Genomic DNA, 18,819 nt, shown 5'->3' on the forward strand with positions numbered 1-18,819 from the left:
GCCTGCCGTGCGGGAACTGCACCACTGGTTGCTAGGCGATCTGGATGCCGGACGACGCCAACAGTACTGTGAACACGGGATGATCTTCTGTAGCTCTAATTGGTTCTTTTTCTGTTTTATACCCGACAGCATCCTCATGGCTTTGTTGGCTGTAGTATCCCAGTACGTGCCATTCTGGTTCCTGTTTCAGGGACTGAAAGGAGTGACAGTGCAGTGTTATTGATTACTCGCACACATCTATACTTTACACTGCACTGTCACTCTTTTTCCATTTTTGTGTGATGCCCTGGGGGGGTCCTGGGCTGGACGTTTTTTTGGGGGGTGCACTGCGCCCCGGACGTGAATCCCTTAGTGTTAGGGACTGCTAGTAACAGAGAAGCCATGACATGGCCTAGCAGCCTCCCATGTATTTGCAAATGCATGCAACTAATATCTCTGAATTTCTATGACCATATAGTCTTCATATATTGTTGCAGGTATTATTCAGTGTGCTGAGGAACAATAGGGGGTTAAACCCCACTTCTTTTTCTACTTAGTATGACCTCTCCCTTTCATGCACCTGATTAGTACTGCTAGATTGATTGAGCAGCTGCCATTTTTGTTTGTTCGTCAGAGACGAAAGTACAGCTTGCAGCTCTCCCGGAAATTAACTAAGGTTTTATGGTCCCCAGAAATCCGATCAGTCAGGTGTATTTTGGGGTCACTGACTGCTGCCTGAGCAGCTGGAGCTGTATGGACTTCCTCCAGAAGAAGGGACAGCTCCTGAACCCAGGGTTGCCTACCTTTAATATTCTCTTCCCGGGAGAAGCCCGGGTAAGAGAAGCAGCAGGGGGCCGACGGGGGCTGGGCTTGACGATTCGCGTCATTAAGCCCCGCCCCCTCGCGGTAAAATTGCCACGATTGGGTGCAATTTACATAGGGGGCGGGGCCAAATACTGTGATTCATGCAGAATCACAGCTTAAGCCCCGCCCCCTTCACGGAGACCCGCGATTGCCGCGGGTATTCTCCTAATTCTGCCCACTTCACTAGGAAGTGGGCAGAATGCGGGAGAAATGCCTACCCTTCCGGGGGTGCGGGGGGTTACCCGAAAAATCGGGAGCCTCCCGCGAAAACCGGGAGGGTAGGCATGTATGCCTGAACCTTGTGGGTCAATGCCTGAATCTGGGTTGCCAACATTATGATTATCGACCTTTTGACTACATCCGGCGGGTGCACTGCCACTTATTGCTTATTGCTGCTTTAAATCTACAGGCTTGATCACCAGTATTGAACCGTTTCATGGAAATCGAACCCTATTACATATACCCCTAAGTCTTTACATGGGATAAAAGGGAATTGTCTGATTGATGATAAACTATTTAAAAACATGCAAGTTATAATATGTACCAGGAGTGCATGTTACATTGTTTCCCAAAGTTGCTCAAAAAGTCCACTTTTAACAATGTGATTAAACCAATCACGATTTGGCGTATCTATAATGGGTGCAGGGTGCACCGTGCACACAGGCCCCTGGGATAAGGGGGGCCCACACTGCACATCCTGCACCCATGGTCCACAAACTCAGAATATACTTATCTCTCCGAAGTCCCGCTTTGGCCAGCGCTGCAGACAGAAATCACCGGGAAAATGGCATGGTGGTCATGTACCTGGAGATTTGCTTATTATTATTATTACGAGTTATTTATATAGCGCACACATATTCCGCAGCGCTTTACAGAGAAGATCTGGACATTCACATCAGTGCCTTCCCCAGTGGAGCTTACAATCTATGGCCCTCATTCAGAGCCGCACGTTAACAACAGTACGCTCGTTGCGTTCCGATGTTGACTAACCGCGCATGCGTCGGTGTTACACCGCGCATGTGCGTACGGCAGATTGCGAGCTTTTTTTCTCTCGTTCCTAAAATAGCGTACAGGAAGTGACCTGTCAAATGTGATTGACAGAACAGGGCGTTTTTGGGTGTTGACGGGGGTGGAGATGAAAAAACGCAGGCGTGGCGAGGCGTTTTTGGGGCGTACATACATTAGCAGATGCGAACGTCAAATGTGTTCGGACCGTCTCATACGTCACTGAAACATCCGCTTTCCCTTCAAAATGCTCGCACAGCTTAGGGTCAGGATTACTCGACCACATTGGCGATGGCCTTCTCCTCCGTCCCGGGACTCCACGATGGTGCAGCGATTAATCGTGGCTGGTCAGTAAAGTAATTAGTGTTGGATTGAAATCCGGCTTGGTATGTGTTTGGAAAGCAGTTTATTGGGATAGCACAAAAGCGTACGCAGGTGGAAATCAGAGCTGCTAATGTCATGATTACATAATCAATTAGCGTACATTTTTGGGGTTTTATTTTGGCCACAATTTGGTGGTTATGGCCTATTGTAACAATAATGTCATCATCTTTTAATTAGCTCCCCTTTTTTTTGGTTTACTGTGGAATTTGCATCGCTATGTGTTTTTTTAAACGTTCCTTAAAGAGGCCTTTTTTTTAAAAAAAGAGGGTCAGTTTTTGCGTTTAAGCCCAGGATTAAATGTAACCCATTTGTACAATAATGTCACAATACAATGTCAGTGTTTTGTTTTTAATTTATTGTTTACACACAAACAAATTGGCATAATATTGTATTGCCTTTTTTTGTGGCCAAGATATTTGATCAAAAAAAAAAAAAAACATAACTACTAACATAAGCGTAAATACAAAATTTTAAAACATTTCACAAGAAAGGAGAGGGAAGTTTTGACCAGAAAGGAATATGAGCCAAGCACAGAAGGAAAGTGGGAAAAGTCGCCATTGCTGTCACCGTTTTCTCGCCCGTTTGGCTGGGTGAGGGTGGGCGCCAGACCGGGTCCGGGATGCCATCGGGCTGGCCTGTCCAGAGGCAGATGTTGTGGCCTCTGGACTAGGCACAGGGCTAGGCACATTTGGAGGATTGCCTGATGTTGTGCCAGAGGTAGAGGATCTGGATGTTCCGGCAGGAAGGGAGGTCGGCTCCACCATGTGCTGGCGAACGAGCTGCTCCAGGGCATCGGCGATGCGGATGTTGGCCCTGGTATTTTCCGCCAGGGCCTGAGCAATGGTCACGTTGGCCGCAGCATTTTGCTCCAGGGCCTCAGCCACCCGTATCAGACTGGCGTCCATCCTCTGCAGAATCTCCGTATGGCAATCCGATTTAAAATTGAGTTCTGTGAGGAGGCCCACTGCCTGCGAGGGGGCACGCCCTGGACTGGCTTCTGCAGGGTCCTCAGCCGGATGTACTGGTTCCTCCCCTGCAGAGTCAGCAGAAATTCTGCGGCCAAGGCTCCCCTCTGGAGCAGACTCATCCGCCTCTGTCTCTGTTAGGAAATTGGAGAAAAGACTCACATTAGAATCTACATATTGGCACAATAGCATTTCTGAGTTGGTGACATCACAAGACTTACCTTGGCCAACATGAGGAGCAGCAAAGTCTGGCATGTCCGTATCCATGTTGGACACGCCAAACACCTCCACAGCCTGCACACACCCCTGTGCCATCTCTTCTAAGTCTGTCAACTCCAATGACACAGGGGTGGGACCCCCACCTGTCCCCCTTGCATGCCTAGCCCTGTCGGCAAGTTTTTGTTTTAGACGATATTTGAAGTCTGCCCATCTGTGGAATGAATTTGGAACCATTATCCTTTTTTTTACAATGGGGTTTGTTTATAGGATGGGAAAGTGTTTACTTACCGCCGTTTGACATCCCGGGCTAGACGGACATAATCACCCACCCTATTGACAGCAACGGCGACCTCCTCCCACATTCTCCACTTCTGGCTTTGGCTCATATTCCTGGCTGCCTGGGGCAGGATGTCAACGCACTTCTGGATCAAAACCTCCATCTCCTTGCTTGTGAAATGTGGCTGCCTTTTTTTTTTTGCAGCTTTGGCGGGTTGACTGGGGCCAGCAGTCTCTTCCATGTCATCCTCCTCACCTATTTGGGTAAATATGCAGATTTAGCCACTTCACAACTTGCACAATATTATGTTTTAAAAAACTCATTGACACAAAATGCATGAAGGCCTTACCGCCGCAATTTTGACCATTGTTTCCCTGGTTTGAAGCCATGTCTCTGCTTCCAGCATGAAATCATCCAGAAATTCTATGTGATTTCGTGACGTATTTATACATGCGTCCTTAGTTTGCGGCCGCATCATTGATTGTGCGTCCCTATGATTCATCCTTAATTTGTGCGGGAAAATAAACACTATTTATGGCTTGGTGTGTGTGGATTCGAGGTGGGGTTGTTGGAGTGTTGTCGGTTAAGTGGTTTGGATTTGGTTGGTTGGTTGCGTTTGGAGGATTTTGGAGAGTTGTTTTTTTGTTTGTTTTTGCTACATTTCTTTGGTTTTTCCGTTCGCATTTTTTTCATTGTTTCAACATCCTTTCCTGATTTGGTAAGTTTTGTGCATTCAAATTTGTGGCCAATTGGTGTATTCTTCTGTTTTGTGGTTAGTTAATTTGTTTAACACTCATTTCATCTTTTTTAGTTTTTTTTTGTTTTCGGACCCAAAGAAGTTTTTTGAGGACATCTTATATATTCGAGTTTGGTAAGTCCATTTTTTGTCTTGCATTTGCGAATGAATTACGGCATTTTTGACTGTTGGTGTAGTGACTTGCATTTGCGAATAATTTACCGCATTTTTGACTGTTGGTGTAGTGACTTGCATTTGCGAATAATTTACCGCATTTTTGACTGTTGGTGTAGTGACTTGCATTTGCGAATAATTTTCCGCATTTTTGACGCCGTATTCATCATATAATCCAGTTTTGCTTTTCCCTTTTCCATTTTTTGGGTCCATTTGAACCCTATTTGACGTACGGTGTGCAATGTAGTTTTCATCGATGGCCAAATGTGTTTTTCCGCTATTTTCTGTGTTGGCTTGCAACAATTTTTAAATAAAAAAAACACCCTCTAAATTTTTGAAGACTCATTGTTGCCTTTTTTACAGTTTATACGTATCATGACAATACCCCGGCATGTAAGCAGCTATGGATGGTATCAGAAAGCTAAGTTGTTTTTTCTTACTTTTGGGGTGGGTCAAAAGCCTTACATTGTAAACTTTGAATTTCAGGTAGATCTGGGGCGAATTGTTCTGGCCCTGCTCCCGGAAGATGACCAACCTCAAACTCGTCCCAGGCGTAGGCATCGTAGGCATGCAAGGCCCCAGATATTTCGAACACGTGTCACCCTTTTTGGAATGCCCGATGATGAGGTTTTAAGACGCTACCGTCTACCTCCCAAAATCATCATAGACACTCTCTCATTAATAGAAAGTGATCTTGAGCGGCAAATTGACAGTCCAACAGCAATACCACCACTGACGCAATTTATGGCGGTGTTACATTTCTGTGCCTCAGGATCGTTTCAAACAATGGTGGGAATAGTGGCGGGCATCTCCCAATCCTCCTTTTCCCGGATCCTGAGGGCAGTGATGGAGGCACTTTTCAAGCACCTCCATCATTTTATTAAAATGCCTTTGGATATGGGTGCCCTTAGTGTGGCCAAGGCCAATTTTTACCAAATAGCTGGCTTCCCACACATCATAGGGGTTGTGGATGGTACTCACATACCACTTCAGCCTCCAGCACGGCTGGAGGCAATATTTAGAAACAGGAAACACTATCACTCCCTGAATGTAATGGTGGTATGTGATGCCTCCCTCCAGATCCTGTCCCTGAATGCTAAATTACCAGGAAGTGCACATGACTCCTTCGTCATCCGGCAATCAGGGATATGGCAGAAATTAACCAACCTACAAGCTGGTGATGCGTGGCTTCTGGGTAAGTGGAGACCTTTAGTACATAACAATGTTAAGCTTGATACACAGTGTTCCTGATGTGGTCTATTTTTGTTCACAGGAGACAGTGGATACCCTTGCATGTCCTGGCTGCTCACTCCTTATTTGGCTCCCACACCAGGGCCACAAAGTGCGTATAATTCCGCACTTACAGCCACCAGGCAAGTGGTGGAGCGCTGTATCGGCCTTTTAAAAGGCCGATTCAGATGCCTCCACCGCTCTGGTGGCGAGCTCATGTATGTGCCGGATATGGTGTCTAAAATTGTGGTCCTGTGTGGGATATTTCACAACATTGCCATAAGGAGTGGTGTCCCAATGCAGCCAGAGGATGCCTTACCTGAGGATGGCCCCCCCGAGGTTGGTCGAAGGTCAGTATGTGGGGGGGCCATACGTGATGATGTGGTGGCCAGATTTTTTAGGTAAGTTTGTTCAAAACTCCAGTGTTTATACCTAATGTGTTTGTTTTTTTTGGCAAACATCTAATTTTTTTTTAATTTTCTCACCATCTTCTGTTTGTTCACATAATCTTTGGCACTCCAACGCTCACTACTTCCTGCTACCCTTACCAAACCTGGATCTGGTCCTTTTGGGCATATATTCTGGAACCCATATCGCAACGCCATGTTTGTGGAATCATGTTGGCATGGTCCTTCGTCAACCAGTTCTTGATTTTGTGTTTTTATTTATTTTTTTCTTGGTATGTGTTGTATTTGAATTTATCACTGTGTATTTTTTTTGGGAGTGACCACTTTGTTTTCTCTGTTATGTGGTGAATAAATGTTTGAAGAGTGAAATGGTCTTCCTTTTTTGGGACGTTAACAGCAAGTGTAACCAGGTTAACACAAGTTACATTTGACTAAGGGGTAAACCAGTACTGACGCCAGTTGAGCAAAACTGAAATATGTTTTCAGCTTTCCAATCCACACCAAAAGGAAGCCTGGCCCAACCTTGGGATTTGTAAGATTGGCCTAAGCAGCTTGCGCACCAAGTAGGAACCTGGAAAATGTAGAAATCTGAAATTGACACTACACCCAAAAAGGGAAATTACATTGTTACTGTTATGTGTTTCTGGTGTCTGTTTGACATACAAAGACAAAACACAATCTAACTTTTAAAAAAGGGAAATCCTTGCAGGAACTTATGTCAGGCTAAACTATCTTGGTGTTGGTTTTTAAAAATGAGCCAAAACGTATATTTGTCTTTAAAAATTTATTTGGCAAATACAACAAAAAAAAAAAAACTAATGCCGAAGGAGGCCAGACAGCCGGTCGAGGGCCACCAGAAGGCCGATTACATGGTGGCGCATCTGCCCCACAACATCCGCCACCTCTTGCCGACGCCTCTGTTCCTCTGTGGGTGAGAAAAGTGTGTGGGTTAATACAACAATAGGGACTCCACAGAAAAACATTAAAAAAAAAACAAATCACTCCTAAACCCAAAAACATAAATAAAAAGGGTGGGCTGGCAAAAATACAAGGCCTAGGTACAAATTCCCACAGGTATGATATGTGTATGCTTAAATCACCAGGAAGAGGTAAAGGCAAACCTTCACAATCAACAAAAGTCAAGCCACAAAAACACGAAGAAAGGCACGACACATGATTACATACAAACAGTTTGTGCTTTAAAAAAAATTTATAAAAAACATACCGGGAAACAAATCGGGAGCTCCGGCAAAACCTCCATGATCCTCCTCGGAGGATCCGTCATTCCCCAAAGAATGGGGCGGAGTTATGGTGGACTCCGGGGAGGGGGTAATTGGAAGAGGGGTGGGTGGAGGAGAGGGGGAAGTGGGACGGAGGGGAAGGAGGCCCGACATTTCCGGGAGAGGGTCTGGGAAGGATGGGGAGGAGTGGGGAATAGGCGAAAGATTTGGGGTGGAGTGTTGGCTGGGGGTTGGGGAGAGTGGGCGGGAACGCCGACGTTGACGGCGGAGTCTTGGCTGTCCCCCTAAAATATGTCAAATAAATTGCGTTTAGTTTATGGACAAATCCGGGCAAACAAACAAAAAAAAAAAAAAAGAAATAAAACCAAAAAAAATAGCAGTAGAATTAAAAAATCATAAAAAGAGGGAAAACATGCACACGCAGATATGAGTACAAATAATAAATAGAACAGACAGGAAAACATGCAGACGCAGATATGAGTACAAATAATAAATAGAACAGACAGGAAAACATGCACACGCAGATATGAGTACAAATAATAAATAGAACAGACAGGAAAACATGCAGACGCAGATATGAGTACAAATAATAAATAGAACAGACAGGAAAACATGCAGACGCAGATATGAGTACAAATAATAAATAGAACAGACAGGAAAACATGCAGACGCAGATATGAGTACAAATAATAAATAGAACAGACAGGAAAACATGCACACGCAGATATGAGTACAAATAATAAATAGAACAGACAGGAAAACATGCACACGCAGATATGAGTACAAATAATAAATAGAACAGACAGGAAAACATGCACACGCAGTTTGCCCCACAAACACAAACATTAAAACCACAATACATAACACTTACTTGCCAGGATCTGCATGCGAAAGCATGCCAGCAAGCGGGGCGTTCGCCGTTGCAGGTCGGACCACCTGCGCTCCAGCTGCCCGATGTTGCGGCGTGATCCGAAGGACCGCAGGCGGGACCGTACCTCCGCATACGCGGAGCGCTTCTGCCGGTTGGTCATGGGTTCTGGCTGGCTGGTGATCCGGCGATCCATGACCTCCGTAAGCACCAGCAGCTCACGCCTGGTGAATGCGGAGGCTCTCATGATGGCAATGGTGTTTTTCTTAAAAATCATTTTTGATAAAGTGTGTAAAAATTTTCTGATTGGCTAATGTATTTTGGAAATTAACAGGAGCAATTTTATTGGTTAGTGTATGAGTCATGTGTTCGACAGGCCCAGAAATCTCTGGAGAGTTATGATAGGCTTGATGCAGTGACATGCGTAAGCAAATTTAAATAAAGAAATGAACCCAGGGAAATATGCGGGGATACACAGCAATAGTACAATTGTTTAATTGTGGTTCACATGTTTTTTAAACAATAAAAGCGAATGTTTCATCCGTACGTATTCTGCGGGTAAACACAAACACAGACAAGAGTAAAGTTTCTTGCATTGTGTTGAAAAAAAACAAACAATTAAGCTAATTGATACATTGATTGGCATGATACGATTGATGGAGGTAGGCAGAATAAAGGAGCAGGTAATCGACATCTGACAAGGCCACTTCCTGTTTATACTTGTGCGTGCGTTCCTTTCAAGCCATTTCGGGGATGTACGCTCGCTATTTCGTACGCTCGTTAGTTAGAGGAGGGGTCGTCAGAGTTTAGGGAGGAATTTTAGATGCGAACGAAAATACGAGCGAGCCATTGAATTTAAATATTTTTGTACGTACGCCTAACGTACGTGCGGCTCTGAATGAGGGCCTATATTCCCTACCACATGTACACACACACACATACACACTAGGGGTAATTTGTGTTGGGAGCCAATTAACCTACCAGTATATTTTTGGAGTGTGGGAGGAAACCGGAGTACCCGTAGGAAACCCACGCAAGCACAGGAAGAATATACAAACTCCACACAGGTAGGGCCATGGTGGGAATCAAACCCATGACCTCAGTGCTGTGAGGCAGTAACGCTAACCATTACACCGTCTGCGCACTAGAGAAGTCTCCGGGACCATAACAAGTAAGCCACGTTCCCAGAGACCTACACATGCGCAGTAGACTCTGACACAAAGCCATATTCTACTACTGTGCTGCTGGAAAAGAGGGGGCCCACACAGAGGGCCTGACTCAGTCCCGGCTCCGTCGTGCGCATGCGCGAGACCCGGATAGCGTCGGGCAAGCCGTCGCTCCGGGTCTCGCACCAAAGGGGGCATGCTGTCGATGTTGAGTGGGTGGGTCGGGGGGGGTGGCTGCCCAGACGGAGGCGTTCCCATGTCAGTGGGAGAGCTTTCGGCTCTGTTTGAGCCGAAAGCTCTCTGGGGCTTGCGGCCACGAGACCCTACCACAAGGGTCTCGTCGCAAGCAGATGGTCGCGATGGTCACCCACAGCTATGCGAGCGGTCAGGAGGCCGTTCTAGAAAAAAAAAAGACCGGCCCTGATTCAGAGCGAGCGGCTCTGAATCAGGGCCTGAGGCTGCACATGGGCCCTCTCCTCTACTAAAATTCCTCTGCAACCACTGTCCAAAAGCTGGACTTCAGAAGGGGATGTAGTTATGAGAGGCTTCAATTCCGACAGCGTAATCCCTGCAAGGGATTTAACATAGGCGTTGAAATACCGACAGCTATGTTAATCCCGACGCCAGAACGTCCTCCCTGCTGGGTAAGTATACACTTCGCCTGGGGACAGGCCCGCCAAGAGCCGCGGCGGGCCCGGGTAACGGGGCGTGGCCTAATCGTGGGAGGATGGTCACGCCCCCTTGAAAAAAAAAAAGTTATTCTGAGCCCCCTTAGCCCGGCGCAAAGCCAGGGGGGGTGCGATCAGTGTGATCTCTCACCCCCACAGGCATAGGAGACTGCTGTGGCTGCTGTCTCCCACTGCAGCTCAGCACAATCTGGGCCTGATTCAGTGCTGGACGGTCTTTGAGAGTGCTCGCTCTGAAACATGGCGTCCCTATTTTTTTTCTTAAAGACTGCCTCCTGGCCGCTCGCATAGCTGTGGGTGACCACTCACAGCTTTAGCGAGCGGCCAGGTGATGGTCACGACCATCGGGCTTGCGATGAGACCCTTGTTGCAGGGTATCGTTCCCGCAAGCCCCAGTGAGCTTTCGGCTCTAATAGAGCCGGAAGCTCACCACTGACATCACTCGTGATGTCAGTCGGGCCGCCCCCAAACGGCAGGCGTTCCTTCGGGAATGCCTCCGTTTGGCCAGCCAACCCCCCTGCCCGCCTCCAAAATGGGGCAAGCTGTCAAACACAATCAACTGCTGCCTCGCTTTGGTGCGAGACCCATAGCGACAGAGCGCCCGTCGTGCACATGCACAGTGGGGGACCATCGACCTGCTTGCGAGCGCTGTGCGCTCTCGAGTGGGTCTGAATCAGGTCCCCTGTGTGCTGGGCTGCTGTGAGGGAGGGGGGGGGCGGCGTCAGACCCGGGCCCCTCAGGAAACCCGGGCAATTTGTACCTGCTCCCCCTCGTCTCGGCGCCCCTGCCCGGGGATGGGGGGGGGTTAGGTTACAGGACCCCCGGTAGGACTTGGGCTTAGGCACCCTTCCCTGGGGAAGGTTAGGTTTAGGCACTGGGTGGTGAGGTTAGAGTCAGGCACCCACCCGGGAGGGTTAGGTTTAGAGTTCGGTGAGGGGGGTTAGGTTTATGTTCCCATTGGGGTAAGGTTAGGGTTAGGCACTACGTGGGGAGATTATGGGTAGGCACCCCTAAGGAAGGGTTAGGGTACTTACCTCGAGGTGTCGGATTTCGACCCGCTGGGCTGCCGCTGTCGGTATTTGATCCACCGGCATTACATACCGATCCCCTCCAGAAGTGGTTATAATAAGTGCAATAATGCAAGTTTAAAATATTTGCAGCAGAGCTGAGTTGATTGTGGATCAATGCATTAGGATTGGGTGTAAAGGCTGGATTTTAATGTAACATTTTTACTGTTTTCACTTTTTGGGGTATTTCCTAAGGCCATGAAGACCTAAGCATTAAATGTATTTGGCTGGCAAATAGGCACTAACCAAAATGTCACAGGAATTTTCAGATTTTGTAGTTTGTATTTGACCATTACTGGATGCAGTGCTATCGCTGTGTTATTTGTGAAATAAAAGTTATCCTTTAAGTCACCCCATTGATACGACAAGCAATCTATTTGTACACAGTCTATATATTTGTACACAGTCTATTAGTTGATATTAAAGAGGAGCAAGAACCATTCCTGCCCAGCTTCATGATCCCTTTCTGACAACGATGGGGTTTTGAATATTTATATGGTCCTCAGGGCTCAGAAGTGCAACTCTGCTGTAGCCGTAATGCTGGGCATACACTATACAATTATCTGTCTAATCTGGCTGTTTGGAATGAAAACCTGGTGATGTATGGGAGCAAATGACAGTTGATCATATGGTTTTAAACACTGGAAAACGGACAAAAAACAATTGTTAAAATTGTTTTAACCAATTTGTCTGAACGACCATTTTTATCTATTTTCCAGTGTTTGTGAGCAAATGGTCAAATGTCATTTGCTCCCATTCATTACCAGGTTTTCATTCCAACCAGCCAGATTGGACAGATATCTGACAGATAATTGTATAGTGTATGCCCAGCATTAGTGAAGTATAAACAGGTGTGGACACCAACAGTTGATGCTTTATAAATACTGATTGATAGCAAATGTTGCAGGAGAACACAAGCTTCTTATGTATGAAAGTTGCCTGTACTGTAGGTAAAAAACTATTGTGTTTGCAAATGTTTCCACAGAGGAGACCATGAAGATCACCAGAGAAGGACTTGAGATGACAATAACAAGGACATTTGAACTCACTGAGCTGCACAGTGGATCAAAGATATTCAGTAGATCTTGTAACCCCTGACCTTGGTGTTGTGACTACCGTGTCTTTTTCTACTGCCGTTACAAAATTTTGACTGTTCTATATTTGTGAGATTTATGAGGAAGGCAGAGTACAGAGCAGCCATCCCTATCTGCCATCTGCCCATACTTGCCACCCATAGCCATAACTAGACTTTTTGGTGCCCTGTGCCAGAAAGAGCATTAGCGCCCCCCTCATTTTTCAAAGGGACATAATGCACCCAAAAAAGGGCCATGGTTTCATGGGGAAGGGCCAGGGAAGAGATAGGAGGATGTTGGGGATGAAATAAGAGGAAGCTACAAGCAAGAATGATAATAAACAGAAATGTGACAGGCCCAAATAGCGCCCCCTGACCTGTGATGCCCTGTGCGATGGCACCGGCCGCACTACCCTAGCTACGGCCCTGTTGCCACCTCTCCCTGATTGTCAGGGAGACTCCCAGAAATAGTAGCAATCTCCCTGGAGATTCTAGCAATCTCCTTGATTGAAAAGCATCAGTGTGTTTTCTTCAACATATAGATCTTACTATGCTTTGGGGCTTATTTACTTTTGGATGTAAGTACATTTTATTACTCTCCTCTCAGATGTAGCAGTACACATCCACTTTACCGCTGCACTCATCATGTTGCTTTCACAATCTCCCTGAAATGCTTTTTCAAAAGTAGGCAAGTATGCATCTGCCATCTGCATGTCACAAGTAAAGAACAATAATAAAGGTGCATACACACGTAACGATTTTTTGAACGATTTAACTATAATGACGTCGTTATCGTTCAATCGTTGAAAAAAAACGTTCAGTTTCTGAGTTAGAACGATGAACGATGATCGTTCATGCGCGTTCTCGTTTGTAGTTCTTTCTGACTGACCAACTGAACGATTTTCATTAAGGGAAGTTACAAAAATCGTTTGTAGTTCAAAAAATCGTTCATTACACTTTAAAAAATCTGACAGATAATCTGACAGAAAATCGTTCGTAAAATCGTTGGTAACAAAATCGTTGTGTGTGTGTGCACCTAATGCTGCACACACACGTAATGATTTTCTGTCCAACCATCCAACTAGTTGATTGGTTGGAATGAAAATCTGGTAACGTATGGGACTAACTGATTATCAACAATTTGCTCCTAAATGCCAGAAAACAGATGAAAATGGGCGTCAGACAAGTTTGTTAAATGTTTGATCTAAATAATTTGTTCAAACAACAGTTTTTGTCCATTTTCCGGCAATTGGGAGCAAATTGCTGATTGTCATTTGCTTTCATACCTTTCCAGATTTTCATTCCAACCAATCAACGGGTAGGATGGCTGGACAGAAAATCTTTACATGTTTATGCAGCTTTAAGCTGCATACACACACAACGATTTTGTTACCAATGATTTTATGAACAATTTTCTGTCAGATTATCTGTCAGATTTTTTAAAGTGTAATGAACAATTTTTTGAACTACAAATGATTTTTGTAACTTCCCTTAATGAAAATCGTTCAGTTAGTCAATCAGAATGAACTACAAACGGGAACGCGCATGAACGATAATCGTTCATCGTTATAACGCAGAAACAGAATGATTTTTTCAACAATTGAACGACAACGACGTTGTTATAGTTAAATCGTTCAAATAATCGTTACGTGTGTATGCACCTAAAGAGTTAAAATTTTTAGCAGGAGGAGTTGAGCGGATTAATGATACTGCTTGGTAACTGTGAATAAGGCACAATCACCTAGTTTTGTCAGAAATGAGTTTTCATTTTGTGAGAGAGGATTATTTAAATGAGATACAGGGCAAAACGTGCATTTACAAGGGTTTTCCCTGCTTTGCGGAGAGAAGCCTTTTCACCCCCATAAGGATTTTAATTCTCCTCTGAGATCCTGGCATAGGTGTATTTATAATGAGCGCAGGGCAGAGCCAGATTAAGCCTGCGGGGGGTCTGGGCAACTTAAGACAGGATGGGCCTAAGGATACTGAATTTGAACCTCTATATGTTCCTACCTATACCTTCTAAAACCTGCCTATAAACCTCTAAAATTGACGCTATTTGCGTACACAGTCATACCGTAAAATAAAGACTTTAGACCTTGAAGATGTGTTTCCAAAGCACAAAGTATTATTCAAGTAAAGTACAGTCAGTTACACGTTGTGATCTAAGTACAATTTAGCGCAAAGAATTATACAGACCCAAGATACAATTATACATATGCACGCGCTCTGGACCAGATACCGGCATCAGGAAGAAACCTCTTTCAATCAGCAATCAGCAAGAAGACTCCAGACTGGGGTCACAACACACACATTTATACCTTTACAGAAACAGACAACACAATAGAGAGGTTTGTTGCTGATCCCATTGGTTGCCCATCACGGTGCGTTTGTTACAGGACATTTAACAGGTTGATTCAAATGGACACAGGTCAGCCTCCAACAGCCTATTGTCTCCTCTATTCCCCCACATGTAAATCTAGGCTGTTGGTTTCACAAAATACATTTTGGTGCTTTATATCTCTACGGTCCATAAGTTGAGAATGCATGTTGCGATCTTCACACCGATGATACCGGAAAGCTGTTGAGAAAGTGCAGATCAGTATAACACCAAACACGGCTTACTTATCACGTATTAAACCTTAGATACCAAAATAGCCTTTATTTCACAGCATTTGTAATAAATGTATAAAACTTGGATCTTATACTTTAAAGCTATGAACCTTTTATGTGAGTGTGCATTATGTAAGTATTAGGGGTTTGGGAAAAGAAGCTAGTTGGGTTTATCTGATTTGGGGCAGATGTGCACACATGCAGCTAATAAACAGCGTTCGCATGCAGGATATTGTTCATTCGCTAATGTGCGTCATGTTAACAGTGCAACTGTGCGTAATGTGCGGTGTTTATGCATGTGATGTTATTTATGATGGATTTAATATATATATAATTTCTTACTACTTTTTTTAAACTGCAATGCAAATGTGTTATGGGCAGTGAGCTTCACTCTCAAACAGGTTGGAGACCCCCAACCGTGCTGGTGCCAGTCTGACAGTGAGTTTAAAAGAGCAGATTTCTTACCATTGTTCATTCACTCAAATTCAAGTGTCTGGGCATATTACAATTGCCACAGCTACACCTGTCCACATGTGGGGTCTCTCCCTTTACATGCAAAAACACCCACAGTTCCTGGTGTATTGTTTTTTTCAAATTCCTTTTCTCAGGAAGCTGTTTTTCTAGTTGCTAACTGATACTGTGTTTGTTTTGGTATATTTCTACGCAAGGTTGTCCCCAGAATTGGCCTGTCATGGCTTCTAAAGGGATTACCAAAAACATTGCCATCTGTACTTAGCTCGTGAGTTGTAACTTAAAATGGCGTCGTGCAGATTTTTATTTTTAAGATGGAGTCTGGTTTCCATTCGCAAGATGGCGTCACTCCAAGCTAATTTTACACTGATTCTGTCTCAGCCACTAAACCAGCTTCGACAGGCCCTATAGTCTAATATATTTGCATAGATAGATAGACAGTGTAATGCTGGGTACACACTGACAGATATATTGGTCGATCAATTGATAGGCCAATATATCTGCTGCACGTTGGGCAGTGTGTACCCGCGATATGTCGGTGAACGTCCATCGTTCACCGACATATCGCATTGGCTGTGCTGCACAGCCGATGGACAGATATGTCTGCAGACATATCTGTCCATCGGGAGGTGTGTCTGCCGACCGCGCGTACACACACAGCAGCAGCCGCCGCGAGGAGGGGGTAGGAAATGCCCCCACCCCGCCCTCCGGGACCCGAGGGCACAAGCAGATGATGGCCGTTCAGTGTGTATGAACAACCATCATCTGCAGCTTTATCTGCAGATCACTCGATCTGCAGATACATCTGTTAGGTGTGTACCCACCTTAAGAGTTAATAGAAAAAAGTAAACTAATGGTATACATTGACACAGACACACACTATTGGCTGCACAGTTTCCAGCTCTGTCAGATAATCCAATCCCGTATTGTTCTGCTGAACTTGGTCTGTATGTCCCACCCGCCGTACTCCTGAGTGCCAGCGGCTGCATGTTTCTCCATTCAGTACTCTCACTCCACCTCCCTCCCACATGTGCTCTCTCCTCCATTCTTCTGTTCTCTCCCAGATATCCCTTTTTTCCCCACATATTGCTCCCCCCTTCAACTATTCCTCTCTGTTCTTGTGTAACCCCATTGCTGCTTTCCCACTTCTCCCTTCAGCCTGATTATGCTCATCCTATCTTGTATTTAAAAAAAGCTACATAGCTGCTCAGACAAATCACAGCAGTCATAGCTCCCGGACAGCCAGCCAATTATCAGATCCTGCAGATGAGCACCGCTCAATAAGATCAAGTTTAAGATGCAGACTCGTCCACTTTGGCCGCTGTGTGTCTGCCAGCTTCTAATGATTGGTCCTGCCTCTGTGACAGTCCAACTGCAGCTGCTTTTATTAGGCTAAACAATGCAAGAGTTAGGTGTGGCACTACGCGTATGGCCGGTAAAGGGTGGGGGCAGAGGTGCTTTGGGCCTGTGTTCACTTGAATAGCATAGGCTACATAGCAGTCTATGCACAGGGCACAGAGTGACATTGGTGTGAGTCACTAGCGCACAAAGGGGGGATTCTGAGTACCCAGAACCCCCCCCCCCTGATAGACTGGACAGCAGGCACCATCTCTTACTTGCCTACTCTCCCGGGAGTCGCGGGAAGCTCCCGATTTTTCGACTAACCCCCTTCACCCCTGGAATAGTAGGCAGATCTCTCACATCCCACCCACTTCCTAGCGTAGTGGGCAGGATGGGGAGATTCTCTCTGAAATTTGTGGATCCGTAGGGAGGGGCGGGGCTAAATGATGCAAATTGTCCCTGGAAAGGGGGCGACGCCGAATGTCGGCAATAGACTGGCCACGCCCCCCGAAGCAGAGAGAAGATGGTCCTCTCCGGCTGCTCCCGGAATGGAGTGAAAGGAAGTTGGTAAGTATGCACCATCTTCTTAAGATGCAGCGATTCGTGGGTCAATTGGGAGAAGACGGATCCAATATGACGTGATTCCATTAGAATCGCATCATTTGGCTCTGCCCTCTCCCGATTAACCCACGAATCACGGCATTTTGTTGCTGGGGGAGGGGCCTAATGACAAGGTGTCAGCCTGCCAGGTCCCTTCCTTATCGGGTCTACAACCCACAGCTGCTGCAAGGCTTAGGCACCCCCCCCGGGAGACTTAGGGTTAGGCTGCAGGGAGGGGGGGTTAGGTTTAGGCACTTACAGGGGGGTTAGGGTTAGGCACTTGGGGGGGAGGTTAGGGTTAGGCACCCCTAAGGGAGGGTTAGGGGGGAGGTTAGGAAATATAAAAAACTTACCTGTCGGGATCTTCACTGCCGGGCTTCTGGCCGGCGGTAAATCATACTGATTCCACCTCATTACCCCTCAGCCACTCTGCCAGCTCCCTGCTTCCTTTTGCATCCAAACTCCTTGAGCGTATTGTTTCCAACAGCCTTACCACCTTTCTTTCCTCCCACTCCCTCCTTGACCCTTTTCAGTCTGGCTTCCGTTCTCTCAACTCTACTAAAACTGCTCTCACTAAAGTTAGCAACGACCTCCTTGCTGCCAAATCCAAAGGCCACTACTCTCTGCTCATTCTCCTTGACCTTTCTGCTTCTTTTGACACTGTGGATCACCCTCTCCTGCTGCAAATCCTTCACTCCCTTGGTCTACGTGACACTGCCCTCTCCTGGCTACCCTCCTACCAATCCTTCTCTGTCTCCTCTCATGGCTTATCTCCCCCCCCCACATCCTCTCACAGTAGGTGTTCCCCAAGGTTGTGTTCTTGGACCACTCCTTTTCTCCCTCTATACAGGTATAGATGAACTCATCTGCTCTTTTGACCTGCATTATCATCTCTATGCTGATGACACTCAGATCTACCTTTCCTCCTCTGACCTCTCTCCCTATCTCGTCTCTCCAACTGTCTCTCTGCTATATCTTCCTGGATGTCCCAGCATTTCTTAAACTTAATATGTCTAAGACTGAGATGATCATCTTCCCACCCTCCCACATAACCTCACTTCCCACTATTTCTTTATCAATTGATGGCACAACTATCTCCTCTAGCCCCAAAGTGTGCTGTCTTGGAGTTATCCTGGACTCCTCCCTCTCCTTCAAACCACACATTCAGTACCTCTCACAGTCCTGTCGTTTCCATCTCAAAAATATTTCCAGGATCAGACCCTTTCTCACCCAAGATGCTACTAAGACCCTAATACACTCACTGATCATCTCCAGATTGGATTACTGTAACTTCCTCCTATCTGGCCTCCCCAACTCCCATCTCTCTAGTCTCTAGTCTGTCCTCAATGCTGCCGCTCAACTCATCTTTCTCTCCAAACGCTCTACATCTGCCTCCTCTCTCTTAAAAGCCCTCCACTGGCTACCCTTCCCCTTCAGAACCCAATTCAAGGTTCTCA

The sequence above is a fragment of the Taudactylus pleione genome, unplaced genomic scaffold (assembly GCF_031769625.1).
Source record: "Taudactylus pleione unplaced genomic scaffold, aTauple2 ptg000305l, whole genome shotgun sequence".
NCBI lineage: Eukaryota > Metazoa > Chordata > Amphibia > Anura > Myobatrachidae > Taudactylus > Taudactylus pleione.